Source organism: Chenopodium album, chromosome 6, assembly GCF_948465745.1.
Source record: "Chenopodium album chromosome 6, dcCheAlbu1.1, whole genome shotgun sequence".
Taxonomy (NCBI): Eukaryota; Viridiplantae; Streptophyta; class Magnoliopsida; order Caryophyllales; family Amaranthaceae; genus Chenopodium; species Chenopodium album.
Window position 1 is genome coordinate 41,987,877 of NC_137839.1, and position 21,226 is coordinate 42,009,102.

A 21,226-nucleotide genomic window follows, 5' to 3' on the forward strand; every position below is an offset into this window, starting at 1 on the left:
AAATGAAGGATTTTGATGGATTTTTAGTAGTTAAGGTTTTGGGTTTCGGGGTTTTTAAAGAGAGAATAATGCGAAAAAAATGAGAAGGTGAATAAAAGTGAAAAATAATGCTCGAAACAACATTAAAATGCTGCTGAAACCCCGCAGGCCGCGCCCGCGGGACTTAATGTCGGGCCTTCACTAGGAGCGCGGCTGGGCATATACCGAAAGTCAGGTGCTTTAAAATTCTCTGCTTGTCGCGCCCTCTTCTTCCTTTTCCGCGCCCGTGGCCTACTAGAGATGACTCTCCTTGGGCGCGGCTTCACTCTTTCACTTGTGCTTAGATACTTGTTCTTCTTCCTCTCTTAACTCAAACTTAGCTCGATTAAAACCATCATATGGCCTCCAATCCCCATTCATACAAGTACTAAGGGGTCAAGTACCTACAAAAAAAAAGCCATAAGATAAAAATTATCAACCAAACCAACCAAAAAGAAAAATAAAGAAGAAAGGTTGTCTCTCGAGAAGCGCTTCTTTACGAGGGAGAGGCTTAGTATCCAAAAGATCAAGCATTAGACATTGAATGAGACCAACTTCTTCCTTTCAAAAGTAGTGCTTCAAGCGATTACCATTGACCATAAATTTGTTACCATCCGCATCTAACTCAAAAGAACCATAAGGAGTAGTCTTTGATACCACAAAAGGCCCCTACCACTTGGACTTAAGTTTACCCAGATACAAATAAAGCCTTGAGTTGAAAAGCAAAACCTTTTCTCCAACCTTAAAGCTCTTGTTTCATATATGTTGGTCATGCCACTTTTTGGTCTTCTTCTTATATACTCTTGAGCTCTCATAAGCATCATTTCTAAGCTCTTCAAGTTCATTGAGCTTTAGCAATCTCTTCTCACCGGCAAAAGATAAATCCATATTGAGTTCCTTGATAGCCCACTGTAGGGAATAGTTTCAAGCCTTTAAAATCCCACTAGCTTGAACCCCACTGTGATCATACACTAAAGTACGGTGGCGTCCAAAAGGGAAGAAGATAGAGCAAAAAGAGTCGCCAACAAGTTTTTTAAGGAACTTGTAAACCGTTCATGAGGTGAAGGTTACACCCCTTAACGATCCAAGAGATCGTCAACTCCATAAGGTCATGAACCAAATAAGGGTTCGGGGATGAAGGTACAAATCCAACCTAAAAGAGATTGAATCTGCCCTAATAATAGGCCTCTACTTTATTCTGCTCGTATTCATGTGCGCTTTCTGACTAACATGCAATCAATAGGATTAACCCTAAACCTGTTTATCTATGTTGGTTGAATATAATGCACAAATAAACTATTATTGGCGATCAATTGAATTATAATCACATTAACCCTAACAAGATTATTAATTATCTTATTAAGCGCCATTACAAATACCAATTCCCTTTAACATGCAATAAAAGGTGATCAAGCAATAAAAAATATAATATCAAACAACAATAATAATCATAAACATCATGAATAATAACAATTAAAATCATAATCATGTTCATGTTAATATTAAAGCATAATAATAATAGCAAGATCCTAGGCATGATACTAACAAGATTAATAACAAACCCTAGCATGTCACTAAGTAATAAAAATCAAATCTTTAGCCCTAACATGATACTAACATGAATAAATATTAGGAAGAACATAGGAAGCATCATAACAATCATATTTAATATTAAAATACCCTAGACATGATAATAGGAATCAAAATAACAATATAAACATGATATCTACATCACAATATCAATCAAATCAATTAAAGTACTTACTTTGATGCCTCGTACCTCTTTCTAATAACAAAATACACACGTTCGTAACTTTAAGGAAAATAATAAACAAACAATTAAATTAAATAATTGAAAGAGAGATTTGGGACCAAACCCTCAGAAATTAAAACCTTTCACGTCTAGGGCGAAGGCAACTTCGAATATGGCTAGGTGTTTCTAGATCTTGTGAATGCGGAATTTTGTATTTGAAAAAGCAAGAAAGAATTGAAAGAAAGAAAAGAATACTTGAGAATGAGAGAATTGGTGAATTGGTAGATGTAGATGATGAATGAAAACAGAGTTTTTGATACGATATTTATAGAGAAAATCAGCCAAAAAAGATAATTTAACCAAACAGAGTCTGAAGATCGCAAAACAGGATTGGCGCCAACCCTGGATAGCTGGCGCCAGGCACCAGTGGCTAGCGCCAGGCGCCAAGCCTGGTTCCAGGCGCCAAGGCCTGGGGTTGGACGCTAGTCTGGATTTTAATGCGTTTTCGAAAATCTGATAAATTTCCCATACTGGAAGATAAAATAATATAATTCCTTCGAAAATGCTATTTGATCTTGATTAAAACTCTGGAAAGTCAACAAAGTCAACTTATCAATGCTAATTGAATTAGGAATGAAAAGAACCTTCTAGAAGATTCTAGAAGACTAAAACCATTCCTAATTGCATTAGGAATGATAAATCACATTAGGCCCTCCCCTAGATCATTGGGCCGTACATAAAGCTCAAACCGGGCCCAGTTTAGTAAATTGGCCATAACTTCCTCAATATTCATCCGAATTGGGCTTATAATATATCGTTGGAAAGGTCTTTGCAAGCCCCACCCAACTACACCACTATTGGACCCATATCATGGACCAACCAAATTGGATTGGATGTTTTCTTAAAATAAAGTTTTCCAAAACAGGGAGAAGAGAAAAGAAATAAAACTATCCGCAACACTAGACCTTTCCACACTTTCGTTTCATTCGATTATGATTCGACGTGAAAGGTACTCATCACTGGGTTTGGTTTTGGGGAGACACAAATGGGTGTCTACAGAAGCCCCCACTTTAACTGAGTTTGGAGAAACACAAGTTTCGAAAACGAAAGTCAAAGTATCGATAGGGACGGAGAATGATTTAGAACGTTCTGCGATCCTAAATAAATCTTGTAACGCCGATACCTGCAAAACTAGCATTATTTAAACAGATAAAAGAGTTAAGAAACGCGTATCTTGCACCGTCGAGCACACGTCTCTGAAAGTAACCGATTGTTGCTGCTTTAATGACCTCCTGCAAGCTAGAGAATGCCATCCCGCTTGAAAACCGCTACGCCCGTAACTGCTTCCAAAAAATTTAGAAGATTGCTTCGCCTGAAACTATCCTTCTCCGCAATGATAACATTCCACGTCCAAGGGAACATCATCGAAGATTATTTAACTCGAAACAATCTCCATCCGCATTGATAATATTCCACGTCCAAGGGAATACTATCGAAAATTATTTCTCTTGAAATAATTCTCATCCGCATTATGATCATCTTCCATGCCTAAGGGAATATGATCGAAGACAACTTCGCCCGAAATTACCTTCAGTTGCTTGTGACAACTTTCCGCAAGCTAGGGAATGATGCCGAAGATATCTTCTCTTGAAGTCATCCTCATTTAATGCGATAATTTTCCAAAGGAAATTGCCGAAGATCCACGCCTGTCGATCTTTAAAAGTTCGCCTGAACTGTGCCTTTGCTATGCCCGTACGTCGGCGCTCTTTTGTTTTGAACCTGTATGTCGGTGCCCTTTGCTCTTGAACCTATATGTCAGTGCCTTTTTACTCTTGCACCTATACGTCGGTGCTTTTTGCTAATGAGCCAATGCTTAGGCGCTTTAAGCTAAGTGAGACGATCTTTTATCAGGTCGATCACTTTACGTAATCAAGCCGATTACTTAATCATGTCAAATTGGTTGGAGGGGCTAACTGACGTACCAAAGAACCCAAAAATATATTGCAAAAGGTTAGCACAACCCCAACAAATGGCTGGGTGCTTTAGCGTCGCTGAAAAACCATCAGCGCCAGCCATTTGGTGTTAGCGCCAGGCGCTGATGTTGGCGCCAGGCGCCAAGCCCAGATGGTGACGCCAATGCCTAGAGACTGGCGCCAGCACGGGATTCTCTTTAAATTCCCGTTTTCGGTTCATTTCTTGGCTCTGTTCGTCGCGAAAGCTGCTCGAAGAAACCGAAAGCTTCAATTGCTCATTGCTCACTCGTTTCTCAACCGAATTCGCTCAAATTTGTTGCAAATCAAAGCTCTTTTCATCTTTTTTCCCGATCTATGTAAGTTTTCCTCAAACTCACACCGGTTTTTATGAATTCTTGGCATGTTTATTCACAAATTTTATGGAAATTTGAATCCTATGATGCTCAATTTGCTTTGTTTATCAAGTTTTATGCCATGAAATTGCTTATTTATGCTTATATATTGCCTTGGGAGTAATTTGTGACTTGTTTGACTCAATTTGGTGAAGAAATGAGCAATCTGCTATTGTTGGACCTCTTAAGGTCGTGAAGAACAATGTGGTTTGTTCTTGACGTTTTTGCTAGCAATTCTTGTTCAATTTGTCACAATAATCACTACAGTGTTGCAAGAAATTGTTTAATTGCTTGAAAAAATACTGTCATGCTCAATTTGAATTTGTGCTCTGTTTTAGTACTACGTACTCTGTATTTTACGAACATAGTATCATGCGGCTAGGCGAACCTTAGATACTATAGAACCTTAATTTATGATGATTCTGCACAATGTAGCATGCCTAGAAAACGAGGCTCAGGTTCATGGTCCCGAAACACTAGACGGGAGCATGAGCCCGTGGAGGACGACGCCACGCCGTCCACTTCGCTTGGTCGGCTCCCGGAGTGGGACGAGCAGACTTTGTTCTTTGCCCCTGTCCGCCACATTTCTGAGAGGGTGAGACGGGGAACCGAGCCTAGGAGGACCCGGCATCACGGCTCTGGCTGTGATGGTCTAGGCAATTTGTACAGGATGCATATCGCCAGAGATCGTGAGACGAGACTCCTATGGGAGTCCTGCGGGCTAGTTACTCTGTTCGAGACCTCCGAGGCAATGGTCGCCTCCAGCGGGGGTCACCACGTAGAACGCGCTTTGGTGGAGTTCTTCTGGGACACTACCAACACCTTCCATTTTCCTTGGGGCGAGATGATGGTCACCCGTACAGACTTCAGTCTCATCACAGGACTGGAGTTCACTTCTGTGCCGCTGCCGTTTGACGGTGGGATCGACATCTTTTCTTCAGAGGTCGAGGAGTTATTGGGGCCGATTGCTATTCGGGCCCGAGCTGAGGTCGAGACGACTTAGTTCAGTGCTAGAGGGATTCGCCGCTTGACGCTGGCAGTGACTCTTGATGATGATGCGACCACCCGAGAGCAGCGGGTGCGCATCTTTGTGCTGATGTTATTGTCAGGGACATTCTCCCCTGACAAGGGTAGTAGGGCATTGCTTTAATACCTCCCATGCTGTCCGTGATCTCCAGCGGATCGGGACTTATGACTGGGCCAGCTTGGCCTACGCTGATTTCGTTCGTGCGCTGAGGGACTCGTGTCGTCACCGGTCCTTTAGGACGAACGTCCCTTTGTCTGCCTTCTAGAAGGTCGTAGAGGTAAACATTATTCCCTATAAAGTTTAGCCCTATATATTAGTTAGCATTTACTCACGCTTTTAACTTTTTGTAGATCTGGTTCTACGAGCACTTTCCTTCCGTTGCGCCGACGAGACCATCGCCGAGGGGATATCCGGTGAGCGCCTCTTGGGGCGGCCACCATGTGGACATGTCTACTGCACGTGTCCGGAGCCGGATCATCTCGGTATGACTCTTAGCGTTTATCTTGCTCTTCTGTGGTATTTTAGACATATTCTTGCCTGATTGGTGCTCTTTATAGGGACCTGAGGTAGTATACCGACCGTGGGGTGGTTGGACAGTCCCTGGATTAACCGCACAGTACTCTGCTGACCGTCGCTATTTTGTGGGGATCTACGGAGCGGTTGTGTACTTAGGGGAGAGAGTTGCTAGACAACACTCTTCTGATGTTTTCGTCGTTCCTGGTCCTCCGCCACGTCATATGTTCGACGAGAGACAGTTGTCGAGCATGGCCGAGGGATCTGGTTCCCTCTGGCGATCCCATGTGATCCTTGGGCGGTGTTACACTGAGGAGCTACTACCTTTATTAGCTCCAGCCCCTGTTCCGGCTGAGGATGTGAGGGTAAGATTCTTAGCTTTTATTTTTCGCTAAGTAGCCCCCAAGTAATACCTTACTGATTTCTTTCTGTTTTATCAGGATGGTCCCGCTGAGTTTGTGCCGCCCCGTATGTCCATTCACTACCAGGGGATATACGGGCCGATCAAGGAGATGATTTCTCCGGCTCCCGAGGGCGAGCGCTTCGTGGAGCGGTCGATTCCTCGCCACCAGACCAGTGTAAGCCTAGTATTAATTCAGAATTTTGTATTCAGTTATCATGTATTTTCACTGACTTATTTTTCTGACAGTTCTCACGCGAGGTGGTTTCGGCTATGGCATGATGTATAGATGCCTTCTGGAGCCAGCTCGTCCGGATGAGGAACGCGGCTACCTGCCGTCGGGACGACGTTGTCCGAGAGGTAACCTTTCTTCACTTATTATTTCTGCATTATGGCTTCAGTTTTACCTTGTTTCTGATTTAATTCTTTTTGCAGGGTCAGCCCATCCTTTCTCACACCCGTACGAGACCTGAGGGGCGAAGAGATCCGGCGAGGTCTAGGTCGAGACGTCGTCGTACTTTGTTAGGAGGTAGAGGTGGTCGTTCCGAGGCTGCTCGAGCCGACGTTGCTGAGGGCTCAGGATCTTCTTCTGAGGGTGCTCCTGCTGCACCGGTAGGGGAGGCTACCTCGGCTTTCAGAGGTGGTGGGATATACGAGGTTGGTTCGTCATCGCAGCAGCCTTCGCGGTCTCAGCCTCAGGTTGATCTTGGCTGGAGCGGTCCTGTCTTGAGTCTTCCTCCTCCTACGGAGACTGGAGCTGGTGCTGAGGCTGGAGCAGGTGGAGAGGTGACTCCTCGTACGGCGCAGTTTTATGGCATGATGGGTCTACGTCCTCCGGCGTCGTAGTCTGTTTCTGTATATGTATTTTATTTTGACTTTTTTATAGAACTTTTGCCTTTGACTCATTATTTAAACACTTTTTTAATTTTATGTTATCGTAAAATCATTTGACTGTTTATTATTATGTTAGTGTGTGCAAAAGAAGTGTGATAACAATGTTGCGCAAAAATTCCGTCATTTTTATTATTGATGAAGGATATTATCCGACTCTCTCCCCCAAAAAGAAAAAATAAAAAGGCAAAGAAAACGGAAAAAATGCTGGTTTTTTTTTTTTTTTTTTTTTTTTTTTTTTTTTTTGTTTTTGAAAATTAATATAAAATCCAAAAAAGAAATAAAATAAATTAAAAATAATTGCGATATTTAATTAATTAAGGAAAAAGATAGAAAAGATATTTGGAAAAAATCAAACGGGGCCATAAAGTCATTAACCGACTCAAGTTTAATATAAAAAACGCAAACTAAGCACGCGCGGTTGCCCTGCTGACTTGGCGCCGGTTAGCGCCATAGTATGGCGCGTGGCGCCAGGCGCTACACATAGCGTGTGGCGCCAGGCTCTGGAGGGTGGCGCCAATGTCGGGGTTTTGACGCCAATTGACGCTGACTCCGTATTTCATTCAGATTAAAATTCTTCGCAATTTGTACATAAATAGCCCCCTGCTCAGCCGATTCTTTTCATAATTCCAGTGAAAAAATTATTCTCCTCATTAGAAAAAATAATAATCATGTCTTTTGCCACTAAAACCTTCATCCAATACACTTATGAATGGTGTCGATCTCTTAATGTTAGAGAAAGAAAAGAATTAGATTTATTTCACTTGGGGGGAATTTATGGTATCAAAGGGGTAGATTTAGACATAGACTTCATACATACCGCTTTAGAATTTTGGAATATCGATACACATTGTTTTAGAATAGGGTATGATGAAATTAGCCCTTTGACAGAGGAATTTGGTGCTATCTTAGGCTTCCCTGCAATAGACCTGGTAGTAATACCTAGAGTAGATGCATATTACTATAAGGATTTCGAACGCTTCTTTAATTTAAAGGATAGGGATTTATCATAAATAGTAGATGGCAATATAGTTAATTTGAAAGAATTCGCACGCTATTATTTTGATAAACCTCTTTCTGAATCCTTTCATATATATAGAAGAAGGGCATTCTTATTTTGCATGCTTAATCAATTTATCCTTAGTAGTGGTAAAAATAACCAGGGTCAATCAATTATTGCCACTGTACTAGAACAAATTGAATCAGGAAGAAATCCAATGCCATTGATAGTTGGAGAGACTATGATTAGTCTAGATGAATTGAAAAGGGACCCAAAAGCGCCTCTTCGCGGCTCTCTAATTTTATTACAGGTAGAAAAATAATATTTTTAATTACAGAAATAAAAATATATATATTTTTGTATTGTAATAATAATTTATTTGCATTACAATTTTTTACAGATGTGGCTAATGGAGAGGCTAGGATTAATTAGCCCTCCGGATGACATTGAAAAATATACTCCCAATTGCTTCGTGAGAAGGAAGAAGCGCATCCCCAAAATTGGGCGCCTTGGGTGGAGAAAAGTCTTTGAATCACATGATTTTGCTATCAAGTGGGTCATCCCATGGTGGAAAATAGAAAGGATGGTTGGTGTTAACAAGAAACCTTTCTGCCGTCTTCCAAGCTTGTCTCGCGTAACATATTATTATCCTTGCAGGGTAAAGAGACAATACGGCTTACTTCAAAATATTCCTTCCGGGGATCTTCGTCCTCCCTATGAGTATCCCGTATCTCAAGAAGTAGATAGATTCGACACTTACTGGAGCGTTAGACCTTTATGGGAAGTGATTACCCAAAAGGTTCCCCCTTTTTTACCTAATGATGTAAAGAAGTGGTTGCTAAAGAAATCTTTAATTGATCAGGGTAGAACCGATGTAAAGAATCGTTTAGGTGACAGGGTGACACCGGCCAAAGAACGCTTAGGTGCAAGAATTGAATTCAAAACACCTACAATGCCTAGGAAGAAGAATACTACTAGAGACAAAGGAAAAAGGAAAGCTAACACCACGGACAAAAAGGCTTGGGTGGAAAAGAGAAATGGGGTGCTAGCTGAAGGGGAAACAATCTATTCCAAAATTGAATATAGGTCCTCTAAAGGATGCCTACTAGCTAAAGTAATGGATGAAGAGGAGGAAACAGAAAAGAATTGGAAAAGAGCTAAAAAGGAGAAGAAAGATTAAAAACATTGCTTAGCTTTAGATTTATTAGATGGTTAATTTTTATTTTAAGTTAATTTATTTCAGCCTTATTTAAATTCCATTAACAATGTAATTTATTTTATTAATGAAATTTCATCTTACAATTAAATTGTTACTTTAAATTTATTTTATTAAAGCAATGAAAATCGAAAAAAAATTAATTTTCCAGAAATTCTTCAAGTACGGAAGTCGAAAATTTTCCAAAAAACACTGAAATTCGCCCAGATTTTATTTCTGAATTGGCGCCAGTAATTGTAGTTTGGCGCCAGCTATTGAGGTCTGGCGCGAGGCGCCAATACCATCGGCTGGCGCTAATGGCTTCTGGCTGGCGCCAGACCCTGTTCTTCGACGCCAATAATTTTCCGACTTTGTGTTGTATTTTAGTTGATTCTGGAACGCGAAGATGTCAAAAAATAAAGTGGCCGCACCCGTAAAGGGTTGCCTACGTATCCTTTCCTAAGGAATCAGGCCGAACGTAGCTCTCTTGAGTATCCTACTCAAGTAATCATTGGTAGTATTTTTTAAGTTGGTCAAGATTGGTCATGTTTGAGAATTCATTGCCATCCATATCAGTTAGTTTTGCTGCACCACCTGACAGGATTGTTTTGACAATGTAGGGGCCAGACTAATTAGGTCTAAATTTTCCCCTTGGATCTAAAACATTTTTCCTTAGTGCTTTTAATACCAAATCTCCTACTTTGATATTTCTTGTCTTGACCTTCTTATTAAAATGTCTAGCCATACGAGTTTGATAGCACTGAGTGTGATGTAGAGCTTCTAATCGTTTTTCGTCGAATAGGATCAATTCTTCATATCGTGCCCTAGTCCATTCAACTTCATCAAGTTTACTCTCTAGTGCAATGCGTAGAGATAGTATTTCTAGTTCGACAGGTTGTACGGCATCCATTCCGTATACCAAAGAAAATGGTGTATTTCCCGTTGATGTACGGATTGACGTGCGATAACCCCACAGTGCGAAGTGGAGCTTGTCAGGCCAATCCTTATAATTTTCTGTCATTTTCTCGATGATAGTCTTTAAATTCTTATTAGCTGCCTCAACTGCTCCGTTTTCTTGAGGTCTATAAGGGGACGAATGATGATGTTGGATACCATATTTATGTAGCAATTCTTCACATTCGGCTGGAAAGTGAGTTCCATTGTCACTTATCATTTCATGTGGGACTCCATATCGACAAATGATATTTCTCTCGATAAAGAGTGCTACATGTTTTGCTGTAAGTTTAGCGTATGATTGCGCTTCGACCCACTTTGTAAAGTAATCAATTGCTACTAGAATAAACTCGTGGCTTCCTGTCCCTGGGGGAGTGATTTTGCCAATTATGTCAATTCCCCATGTAGAGAATGGCCATGGTGATGTGTAGGTGTAGAGCAAAGATGGAGGAACATGTTGTAAATTGGCATAAAATTGACACTTAGGGCATCTTTTCACGTATTGATGGCAGTCCCTATTCATTGTAGTCCAATAATACCCTTCTCGCATTATTTTCTGGACTAACATTTTGCCATTTACATGAGTTCCACAGATTCCTTCGTGAACTATTCTCATTATCCTTTGTGCATCCACCTTTCCTACGCATTAGAGAGCTCAACCTTTAGGTACCCTTTTATGTAGCTCGTTGCCTATGAGTACATATTGAGAAGCCAAAAGTCTCAATGCTTGCTTTGCTCTTTTGTCAGCATGAGGAGGGTATTCTCCATTGGTGACATAGTTGAGTATGTCTGTGTACCATGGTTCTTCTTCTTGTCCTTATTCTTCGTCTTTGACCGAGTCGTCATTTTCTATAGCCTGTATATATGCTGGTTTGTGCCTTCTTTCGATAGTTAGAGGCATTTGCTCGATTTCCGTGGGAATCCTAACCATTGAGGCCAATCTTGCCAAGGCATCAGCAAATTGGTTTTCTTCTCTAGGTAGATATGTGTATTCTACCTTCTCTAACTGATCGGTAAGAGTCTCTAGATAAGTTTGGTAAGGGGCTAGGCTTTCGCTCCTTACTTTCCACCTTTTAGATATCTGATTGATAATTAAAGAAGAGTCTCCGAATATCCTTAATTTCTTTACTCCCAATGCCAGGGCTGTTTCAAGGCCTACCACGCATGCTTCATATTCAGCAGCATTGTTGGTAACGTCGAAATCAAGCTTTATTGAGATTGGGATGTGTTCTTCTTTGGGTGATACTAGTAGCACTCCGACGCCACATCCCTTTTGGTTTGAGGCTCCGTCGAAATACAAGGTCCAAGTATCATCTTCGGTGACCATCAAATCTTCATCTGGAAATTCATTGTCTTGTATTGGTGTCGAGTCTTCTATTGGAAAGTCTGCCAGAAAGTCTGACACCACAGATCCTTTAATAGCTTTTTGTGGCATAAACCACACATCAAACTGGGCTAAGTTGACTATCCATCTTGAAATACGTCCATTGAGTGTTGATTTCTCGAACAAATATTTGAGTGGATCCAATCGGGATACTACGAAAACGGTATGTACCAACATGTAATGTCTCAACTTAGTTGTGGCCCACACCAAAGCGAGGCACGATTTCTCGAGTGGTGTATAGTGTGTTTCGTATTCGAGCATCTTCTTACTTAGGTAATAGATTGCATTCTCTTTGCTTTCTACCTCTTGTGCTAGCATGGCTCCCATTGTCTCTTTGGTAACCGTCAAGTATAACCTAAGAGGTATTCCGGGAAGTGCTGGTGCTAATACGGGAGGATTTGTGAGATAGGCTTTGATCCTGTCAGAGGCTTTTTGACACTCATCATCCCATATTACTGGTACATTCTTCTTGAGCTTTTTCAAGATTGGTTCACATATCGTTGTCAGTTTTGATAAGAACCTACTTATGTATTGCAACCGGCCAATAAATCCTCGAATCTGTTTCTCGGTCTTGGGCGGTGGCATCGACATGATTGCTTTAATCTTGGTTGGATCTATCTTTATTCCTCTAGAGCTTATGACGTATCCCAAGAGTTTGCCCGAGGTGACTCCAAAAGCACATTTTGATGGATTCAACCTCATATTATATTTTCTTAGCCTTTCCAAAAATTTCCTTAAGGCTACTTGATGGCCTGGACGGTCCTTTGATTTCACAATCATGTCGTTGACATATACTTCAACTTCTTTGTGCATCATGTCATGGAGTAAGGCAGTTGCTGCACGTTGGTAAGTAGCACCTGCGTTTTTCAACCCAAATGGCATTACCGTGTAACAGTAAGTGCCCCACGGTGTAATAAAGGTCGTTTTCTCCATGTCTTCTTCTGCCATGAGAATCTGATTGTACCCTGCATATCCGTCCATGAATGAGAGAAGCGCGTGATTTGCCGTGTTGTCTACAAGAATATCGATGTGTGGCAAAGGGAAGTCGTCCTTTGGACTTGCCTTATTTAGATCTCGGTAGTCGACACACATCCTTACCCTTCCGTCTTTCTTTGGAACTGGGACGACGTTGGCGACCCATTCGGGGTATTTGGATACCTTGATGAAACCTGCAGTTATTTGTTTTTGAACTTCTTCTTTTATTTTAAGTGCTACGTCGGGTTTCATTCGACGCAACTTTTGTTTTACAGGTTTCATTCCTGGATTAATGGTATAGTGTGTTGAGCTATTTCTCTGTTAATGCCTGGCATATCTTCATACGACCAAGCGAATACATCGATAAATTCTTTAAGTAAGTTAATTAAATCGGTTCTTTCTTGTTTATTCAACGTTAGTCCGATTTTAACTTCTCTTTTATGAGTTGAATCACTCGAGATGTCAACGGTTTCAGTCTCTTCAATTACTGGTGTTTTCTTTTCAAGTGTTTCCATTGCTTTAATAATTTCTTTATCTTTTTCATCGTTAGCTAAGCAATGTTTGTCATCTTGGGTTAGGGAAGAACACGAGAAGTAAGGAGAACGAGAAGTATTATTATACTCTGAGATCATTACATCAAAGAGTGATATGTCCTCAGGGACTGGATCACTAACTATCCTAGGAGAAGAAATAGGAAGGGGAGGCATTATTGCTAAAGACCTAGAAGATTCTAAAGGGAGAGACTCTGACTCGGACTCTGACTCCGACGACTCTTCGAACATCGGCCCTTGCCCTGTCGTGATTGATATCTTCCTTCCACTCGGAGTAGTCACCTTGATAGTCTTGCGCCACCCTTGCAATGATCCTTCGGCTGGAGTAATTAGCTTCGAGGGGTTGAAGTTTTCGCTTTGTAGGACCGTTTGAATGAGTGAGGAGTTATCTTCCTCATAAGCTGGCTCATTCTTTTCTCGCCCAAACAGTAATCCCATGACGTTAAAGTCAAAGCATGGGGGTGCTTTTTCCTTACGGACGGGAGTTGGGATTTCGTCAGTGAAGTAGCAATCCAAGAAAATCTCGAATCCTGGTTGTCGTATGCCATTTATTACAACAAATGGCTCGAGAAATTCATGGCATGGATAGTCCTCTCCTTCTTTTATAAACTGACCATTAAGCGTAAGAGGGTACTGATCCATTGGAATTGCTTTCTTTTGCATGCGAGCGTCCCTACGTGCTTTCAACTTGTCCTGGGCTCGCTTGAGATCTTTCCGAGTCGGTTCGAAACCAAGTCCGAAAGTATCTAGTTTAGGGAGGCCAGGTGACTCTATCGATTTTGCTATCTCCTTCTTCTTTCCTAAGGTCATCCCAGGGAAGTGTCCTTGTTTCTTCAATATGGTGTTGATAATCATGTTGGAATGGGGGTCGTGGCAAAGAGATGTCCTTTCATCCTCTTGGATTAAGGAGACTTCTTCGTTAAAGCCCCATAGGTCTTCGTCATCTTCGTCGTGCTCCACATTGATGATTGGATTTTCTATTGATTTGATTCTCATCGGCGAAGCGTCAATAGTGATTGGAATTCCTCCAACTATGTCTTTCACTTGTTGGTGGAGAGATGAAGGGACGACCTTTAGATCATGGAGCCAAGGGCGTCCTAACAACAGATTGAATGAGGCTTTGATGTCTACCACTTGAAAAGTAGTAGCATGTTTTATTGCTCCTGCCGTCACATTTAGGGTTATTTTGCCAAGAGCTTGACGGCGAGTATTATCGTAAGCTCTTATTCCTTGTGTGGACGAAGTTAAATCCTCATCCCTTATGCCGAGCATCCTCGCAGTCCTAAGTGGACAGACATTGATAGCTGATCCATTGTCTACAAGAGTCATGGGAACATTCATCCTTTTTGCAGACTACCAAGAGATTTAACGCCTTGTAGTGTTTGTCACCTTATGGGGGTAAATCTTTATCAGAAAAGGTGATCAGATTAATCGGACTAGGGAGGTCACTTGTGAGGAAGTTAGCTAGTCCCTCAAGAGTGGTGTCAGAATCTATCCAGATTTTATCCAAGGCATTCATTACAGCCAACCTATGTTCTCGAGATGTTGCCAGGAGCTTCCATACATTCATCTCAACTTTTGTCTTCTTAAACTGTTTAACGATGTCGTTGTCTTCGATGATAGGTATGGGAACTTGTTGTACAGTAGGCATAGGTTGTGTTGAAACGGGAGGTTGCATTCTCCCGGATCTTGTGAGGTGACGAGGGGAAAAATAGGTCGTTATCTAATCTTCCCTCTGTCAAACTAAATTTATAAACACTTAACAAACCTAAATACGAGTATAGAGGCAAGTCAAGGGTCGAACCCAAAGGAACGGCAATGTTCAAGCACTTTCAATTATGCACCTAAGCTAGGTCGAAGACGAAGGTAAGAGAGAATACTAACAACTAACAAAACAAGTAACCAAGGAAATAAAACACTAGGAATGGGGATCAACAAGTAATCATGTTAATTGCAACAACTTGGGAAGAGCATGCCAATCAAAGGTTGTGAGGACTAAATGATAAGAGCAATCAATAGGAATCAAAGAGCTATCTCCTAATTGTTAAGCTAGGGTTCACTATGAATAACAAACTAAGAGAATCACAATCAAAACCAATTGATAATTGCAATTCCTAAATCAATTGTTCATGTCATTAGCAATTACAATGCAATCTAGTATAATTCTCAAGGCCAAATTGAATTACACACATGCAAACCTTCACTAATCACTTTAATCTCAACAATCAATCAACACAATTCCCAAATTAATCACAATTAATCAATCATACAAGTTTCACCCAATTCATAGCCAAACAACTATTCAAGAATCATCATCTATCAACTAACAACTATGGAAAACAAGAATCAACAAAATATCTAGAATAATTACTCTAATCAAACATCAAATATCAAAATCAAACCAAACAAACATCAAATTAAACAAAGCAATTGAATGAGATAGAGTTTAGAAATGCTCATTGATAATTAAGAAGATCTCCAACACAATTGTCACACTTGCATCTTCAATCTCTCAATCACCATTGAAATTCCTCACTTTCTCTCTCTAAAACTACTCCTAATCTAGCCTAATCTAGAGAGAGAAGCTCTCAACCTAAGAGAGAGAAAACTATTATAAAACTAAAGAATTACATGAATGAATAATAAAGGAAACCAAAAACTATATAAACAAAAAGAGAAAAGAAGCTTAAAATCGTAAAAGACACAGAAACCCGCCCCCGCGGAAAAATCGACCGCGCCCGCGGAGGGGAACGGACACCCCGATAGCCGCGCCCGCGGCCCTCGGGACAACCGCGGGTGCTTACTGCCCAAATACGGCAGTTTTGGAGCCGCAGCAACCCCGCGCTCGCGGCAGTTTTCCAGGGCCAACTTCAGAAGGCTGTAACTTCCGATCTAAGAATCGTATGAAGGCGTGCGACCTATCATTGTAAAGCTCTTCAAGTCTAGTTTCCACCCAACTTGAATCACCCTAATCCGATCAGTAGAACTTGAGATATGACTAAAACAATGCACAAAGGTCCTATTTGATACTTTGCAATCCTTCGTTTTCCTTTGTTTCAAACTCAAATTCAATTCCAAAAAGTGCATATTGATCCTAGTGGGTGCTATTTTCAATTCCCATGCATATAGCCCGCGACGTACCTACAAAACAAGACAAAGAAACGGAGAATCAAAACAAATAGCCGAGAAATGAATAAAATGATAAGAAAGCCATTAAAAGCATGCATTTCTCTAAACTAACACAAAAACACGCGAATCGAGCATTATTCTCTAAAAACACGACATAAACGACTACAAAGGAGCAGAGAAATATAAAGAAAACAAAGCCTAAAGGTGCCATAAATGGCACAGATCAAATTCCCCCAAGCTAAACTTTTGCTCGTCCTCGAGCAAAACAAAATCCAACTCAAGGGAAAAATGATGACATTATTCAAGCAAAGAAAGAAACGAGAAAACTAGAGAAGAAGGGAATATACACTAACTCTCTTTCGTAGGAATCACGGTCAATTTTAGCAACTAAAGACAAGCCATTTAAACCCCTAGATCGCCCTAGAGGACGAGTGATGCTTTCGTAAGGGTATCCTAAGAGTTTACCCATAACTCTCATAATAATACAAACAAGGAAAAGCATGAAAAAGAAAACAAAATACAAGAAAAGCAAACAAATGTTCATGAAAGGACTTTTGCAAATGTACAAGCACAAAGAATGCAAATCTTTCTAAACAAGTAAGGGAGTGCACGCTATAAGATACCTAAGGTTGATTGAAACATAAAAATGCTAAGCATAGGAACTAGTTATCACACTCCACTTTCATCCCAAACGGTCTTACCGCGTTCCCCCTACTAATCTCATATCTCCCCATAATGAGCATCTCATAGATTTCGCGAAGGAACCGGAAAAAGATCAAATTTTAGGGCTACTCAACATCTTGACTTCGCATCCCCTTTCCTTAGGCAATGACCCATGATTCCCTCCCCCGAACAGTGACTCAACTTTCTAGGTCGAAAGGTCTTTGTCCAAGGTTGTAACATAAGGCATAAAGGGTGAAGGTAGGCTAAAATTTAAAATTTGGAGGTTTAAAAAGTGAAGCAAAAGGGTGATTAATCCTTAACAACACGACCAAGAAATCACCAAGAAAAAGCAACACCCCCAAGCTTATTTGAAGCTATACTCACAAGAAAGATATACAAAAAGCGTAAACGCTTCTCCCCCAAGCTTAAATGAAAAATGCTTAGAAGGAGAAAAGAATACATCAAAATATTTTTGAATTTTCACTTTTTAATATTTTTTTTTTCTTTTTTTTTACTTAAACTTGCAATGTCCTCGCCTTTTGCTAAATTCGGACGGCTTTTTCTATAATGCAATTTATTAGTCCATGCCTTTTATGATTAAGGACGACTTTTACTCAAACACTTGCCATTATTTACAAAGAAGACTTAATCACAAACTAGCACTCATAAAAACCAAATTTCCAACTTATCCACCACAAACTCCATCATACGTGATCAATTTGCTTCACAAAAAACCAAGAATAGAAAGAAAATGAAACAAAAGGCCAAAGAACTAAAGATGTGGCTTGAAAAGAAAGTATAAGGCTCAAATGGTTGCAAGAAGGCAAATGGAGACCCAAAAACAAATATGAATCAAACTAACCTAAAAATGAAAAATACCACCCCGAAAAAGGTGCCTTTGTCCTCCCTAGATAGCTCGGTCTCGGGTTTAAGAATCATACATCAAGCTTTATAGATTAGGCTTGCAAAGTCAAGGACCCCATGCCGCTCATGCAAGAATATGATGAAAGCTTGAACAAATATAAATCTCACATGGTTGTAGCAAAAACTCACTAAGGTTGTCAAATCGAAGATAGGGAGCAACTACCAAACATGCCACAAACAAGTAGAATCCGGCTTCATGATCCCCCTAGTTCTAGACAACTACCTTAGCATGCTTTATCCTAGAATCAACCAAACGTAATCTCAAACCGTGCACACCACTACCATTTAGGAAGAAAAGCATTCAATTATACAAGTCCAAATGTTATTATGTCCAAAGCAAGAAAAAAACAAAACACATTGCAAATTTGCCTTGATAGAAACAAAAATCTTTTTGGAGTTTTTCAAAATATAAGAACATGGAAAAGCATATACAAAGGTGCATAGCATATATGAATCAACATCCCATCAAACATGATAGAATACCCTCCCCCAAGCTTGAATGAGACTATACACTCAAACATAAATCAAATAATCCATGGGAGGGGAAAACAAGGAGATCAATCCAACCAACCAACATATGTCCAACATGGCATCAACCATTAGAGAAAGAGCAAGGAAGGATATTACCGGATTTTAGGTGGGTGTAAATACCCGCAAATGACCCAATTAGACCTTTCAAAGCTAAATTCTCAAGAATTGAACCTTGTTTCCATATGCTAGCAAAAATAGGTGCCAAGCTTCCTTGATTCTTGATCCAAATCGAAACACCAAAGTATATCAAGTCATGTACCTAGCAAAAGGAACACAAATATTTCCATGAGAGAAAATCTATTCTAAAAAGAAAAGAAAATGTAAGCAATAAAACACGGGTTACTTCCCGAGAAAGGCTTGCTTAAGGTCCAAGCTTGACCGCTCTAGAAAATAATAATTCAACGCGCGCAAGAGCTTGTCAAATGCACTACTACACATTTCATATGAAAGCAAGTGTGCACATGACAAAAATAAGGCATGCAACAAGCTTAGTGCACACCTATGAGGAGAGAGATGCCAAGAGAAGGAAGAACAATCAAAAGAAAACTCAACAAAATAAGAAAAGGAAAAAGAAAAAGAAGAAGAAGGCAAACTCTCCTCACAATATTTTTGGGTGGCAACATCACCCTTTTCCTCAATTTGGGACAAATGAGCCACATACAAATCATCATATACAAGAGGGTCCCCAATAGGCTCATTAACAAAGGAAGGGAAGGATATAGGAGTGTAAGGGATATGGTTGAATCTTCTTGAAAAAGGGGTATGAGAAAAGAGAAAAGGGGCTATGGCCTCACAAATGAACTTTTTCTCACCACCATGCCTCAAATCACCAATAAGAGCATGGAAATCAATCATAGAGTCCTCAAAAGAAGAACACTCATGATATCCATCTCCCTCAAACATCCACCCTCCAAGAGGAACAACATAATCTCCTCCATCACAACTATGAACAACAACTCCCTCAACAACTTTAAAGCCTAAGGTCTCAAAACCGTGCATGAATGGATGCAAATTCATTTCAAACTCATCTCTCTCCCATCAAGCATCCTCAATGAACTCATTTAAAAGGCTATGGGTTTTCTTTTGACTCTCAAAGAATGCATTAGTCATAACCTCAATCGAGTCGAAATACTCATGGATAGAAGAGTCACAAACATGCACATGAGACTCATCAAGATGGGAAAGAGGGTTAGAAATTTCAATATCAACACTCTCTTCATTCTCAACTCCTTCACCATCACTCAAATGCTCACCAATGGGATCCTCACACTCTCTTGGTTGCTCAAAATCATCATCATCATCCTCAACACACACATTAAATTGGGATTTATCACAAACAAGCATCAAGGATGACAATTGGCTTTCTAACTCTTCTCCTCTTCTCTTTTCCTCCTCAATACACTCCTCATTCTTTTTCATTATCTCTAATTGACCTCTCATAGAATTAAGAATCATCTCCTTACTAGGCCGAAACTCATTATCAAGCTCAATGCGCCTAATTTGAGACTCAAATGTATCAACAAGAGATTCAAAAGATGTAGAAGGTTGAGGCTCAACAAGAGAAGAAGAAGTACAACCAATATTGGAAGAATCAACATCAAGATCATGAGCATATACATCACATTGGGGAGTGGGGGCACAATTTATAACATGAGATTCATCATTAAGGGAATGAAGGACATCACAAGAAGGCATGGTAAATAATGAAGAATATTGAAACACACCATTAGCATCAACTTGAGCTTGCACTTCATTATCATGAACAAAAGGAGAAATAAAGTTGAAATCATGTGTTCTAGTTTCACTTAAGGGATCATGTGACAAATCATGGGAATTCATGCTAATATTAGAAGAATCAAGACATTTCATATCAATATTAGACTCATGATTACCCCTATCATAAACATCCCTAGAAAACCAAACATAAAATCCCAAGCATCATCAATTGACAATGCTCTAAATTCACCATTATGCATACATTCAACTTCATCCCTAGTTTGCTCGTTCAAACCAAAATAACAAATCTCACAAGCCTCCCAAATATTACAACAATTATAGTTCAAAAATCCCTCAAGTCTAACGAAATATTCACAAAAAGGCTCATTGCTATATTGAGGAAATAATAGACATGCCATTTTTTTTCACAAAACAAACAAAAATCAAATAAAAGTAAAAATATACACAAAGACCTAGACTCAAGCAATCAAAAACACTCAAACAAAGACACCGTTCCCCGGCAACGGCGCCATTTTGACGAGGGGAAAACTAGGTTGTTATCTAATCTTCCCTCTGTCAAACTAAATTTATAAACACTTAACAAACCTAAATACGAGTATAGAGTCAAGTCAAGGGTCGAACCCAAAGGAACGGTAATGTTCAAGCACTTTCAATTATGCACCTAAGCTAGGTCGAAGACGAAGGTAAGAGAGAATACTAACAACTAACAAAACAAGTAACCAAGGAAATAAAACACTAGGAATGGGGATCAACAAGTAATCATGTTAATTGCAACAACTTGGGAAGAGCATGCCAATCAAAGGTTGTGAGGACTAAATGATAAGAGCAATCAATAGGAATCAAAGAGCTATCTCCTAATTGTTAAGCTAGGGTTCACTATGAATAACAAACTAAGAGAATCACAATCAAAACCAATTGATAATTGCAATTCCTAAATCAATTGTTCATGTCATTAGCAATTACAATGCAATCTAGCATAATTCTCAAGGCCAAATTGAATTACACACATGCAAACCTTCACTAATCACTTTAATCTCAACAATCAATCAACACAATTCCCAAATTAATCACAATTAATCAATCATACAAGTTTCACCCAATTCCTAGCCAAACAACTATTCAAGAATCATCATCTATCAACTAACAACTATGGAAAACAAGAATCAACAAAATATCTAGAACAATTACTCTAATCAAACATCAAATATCAAAATCA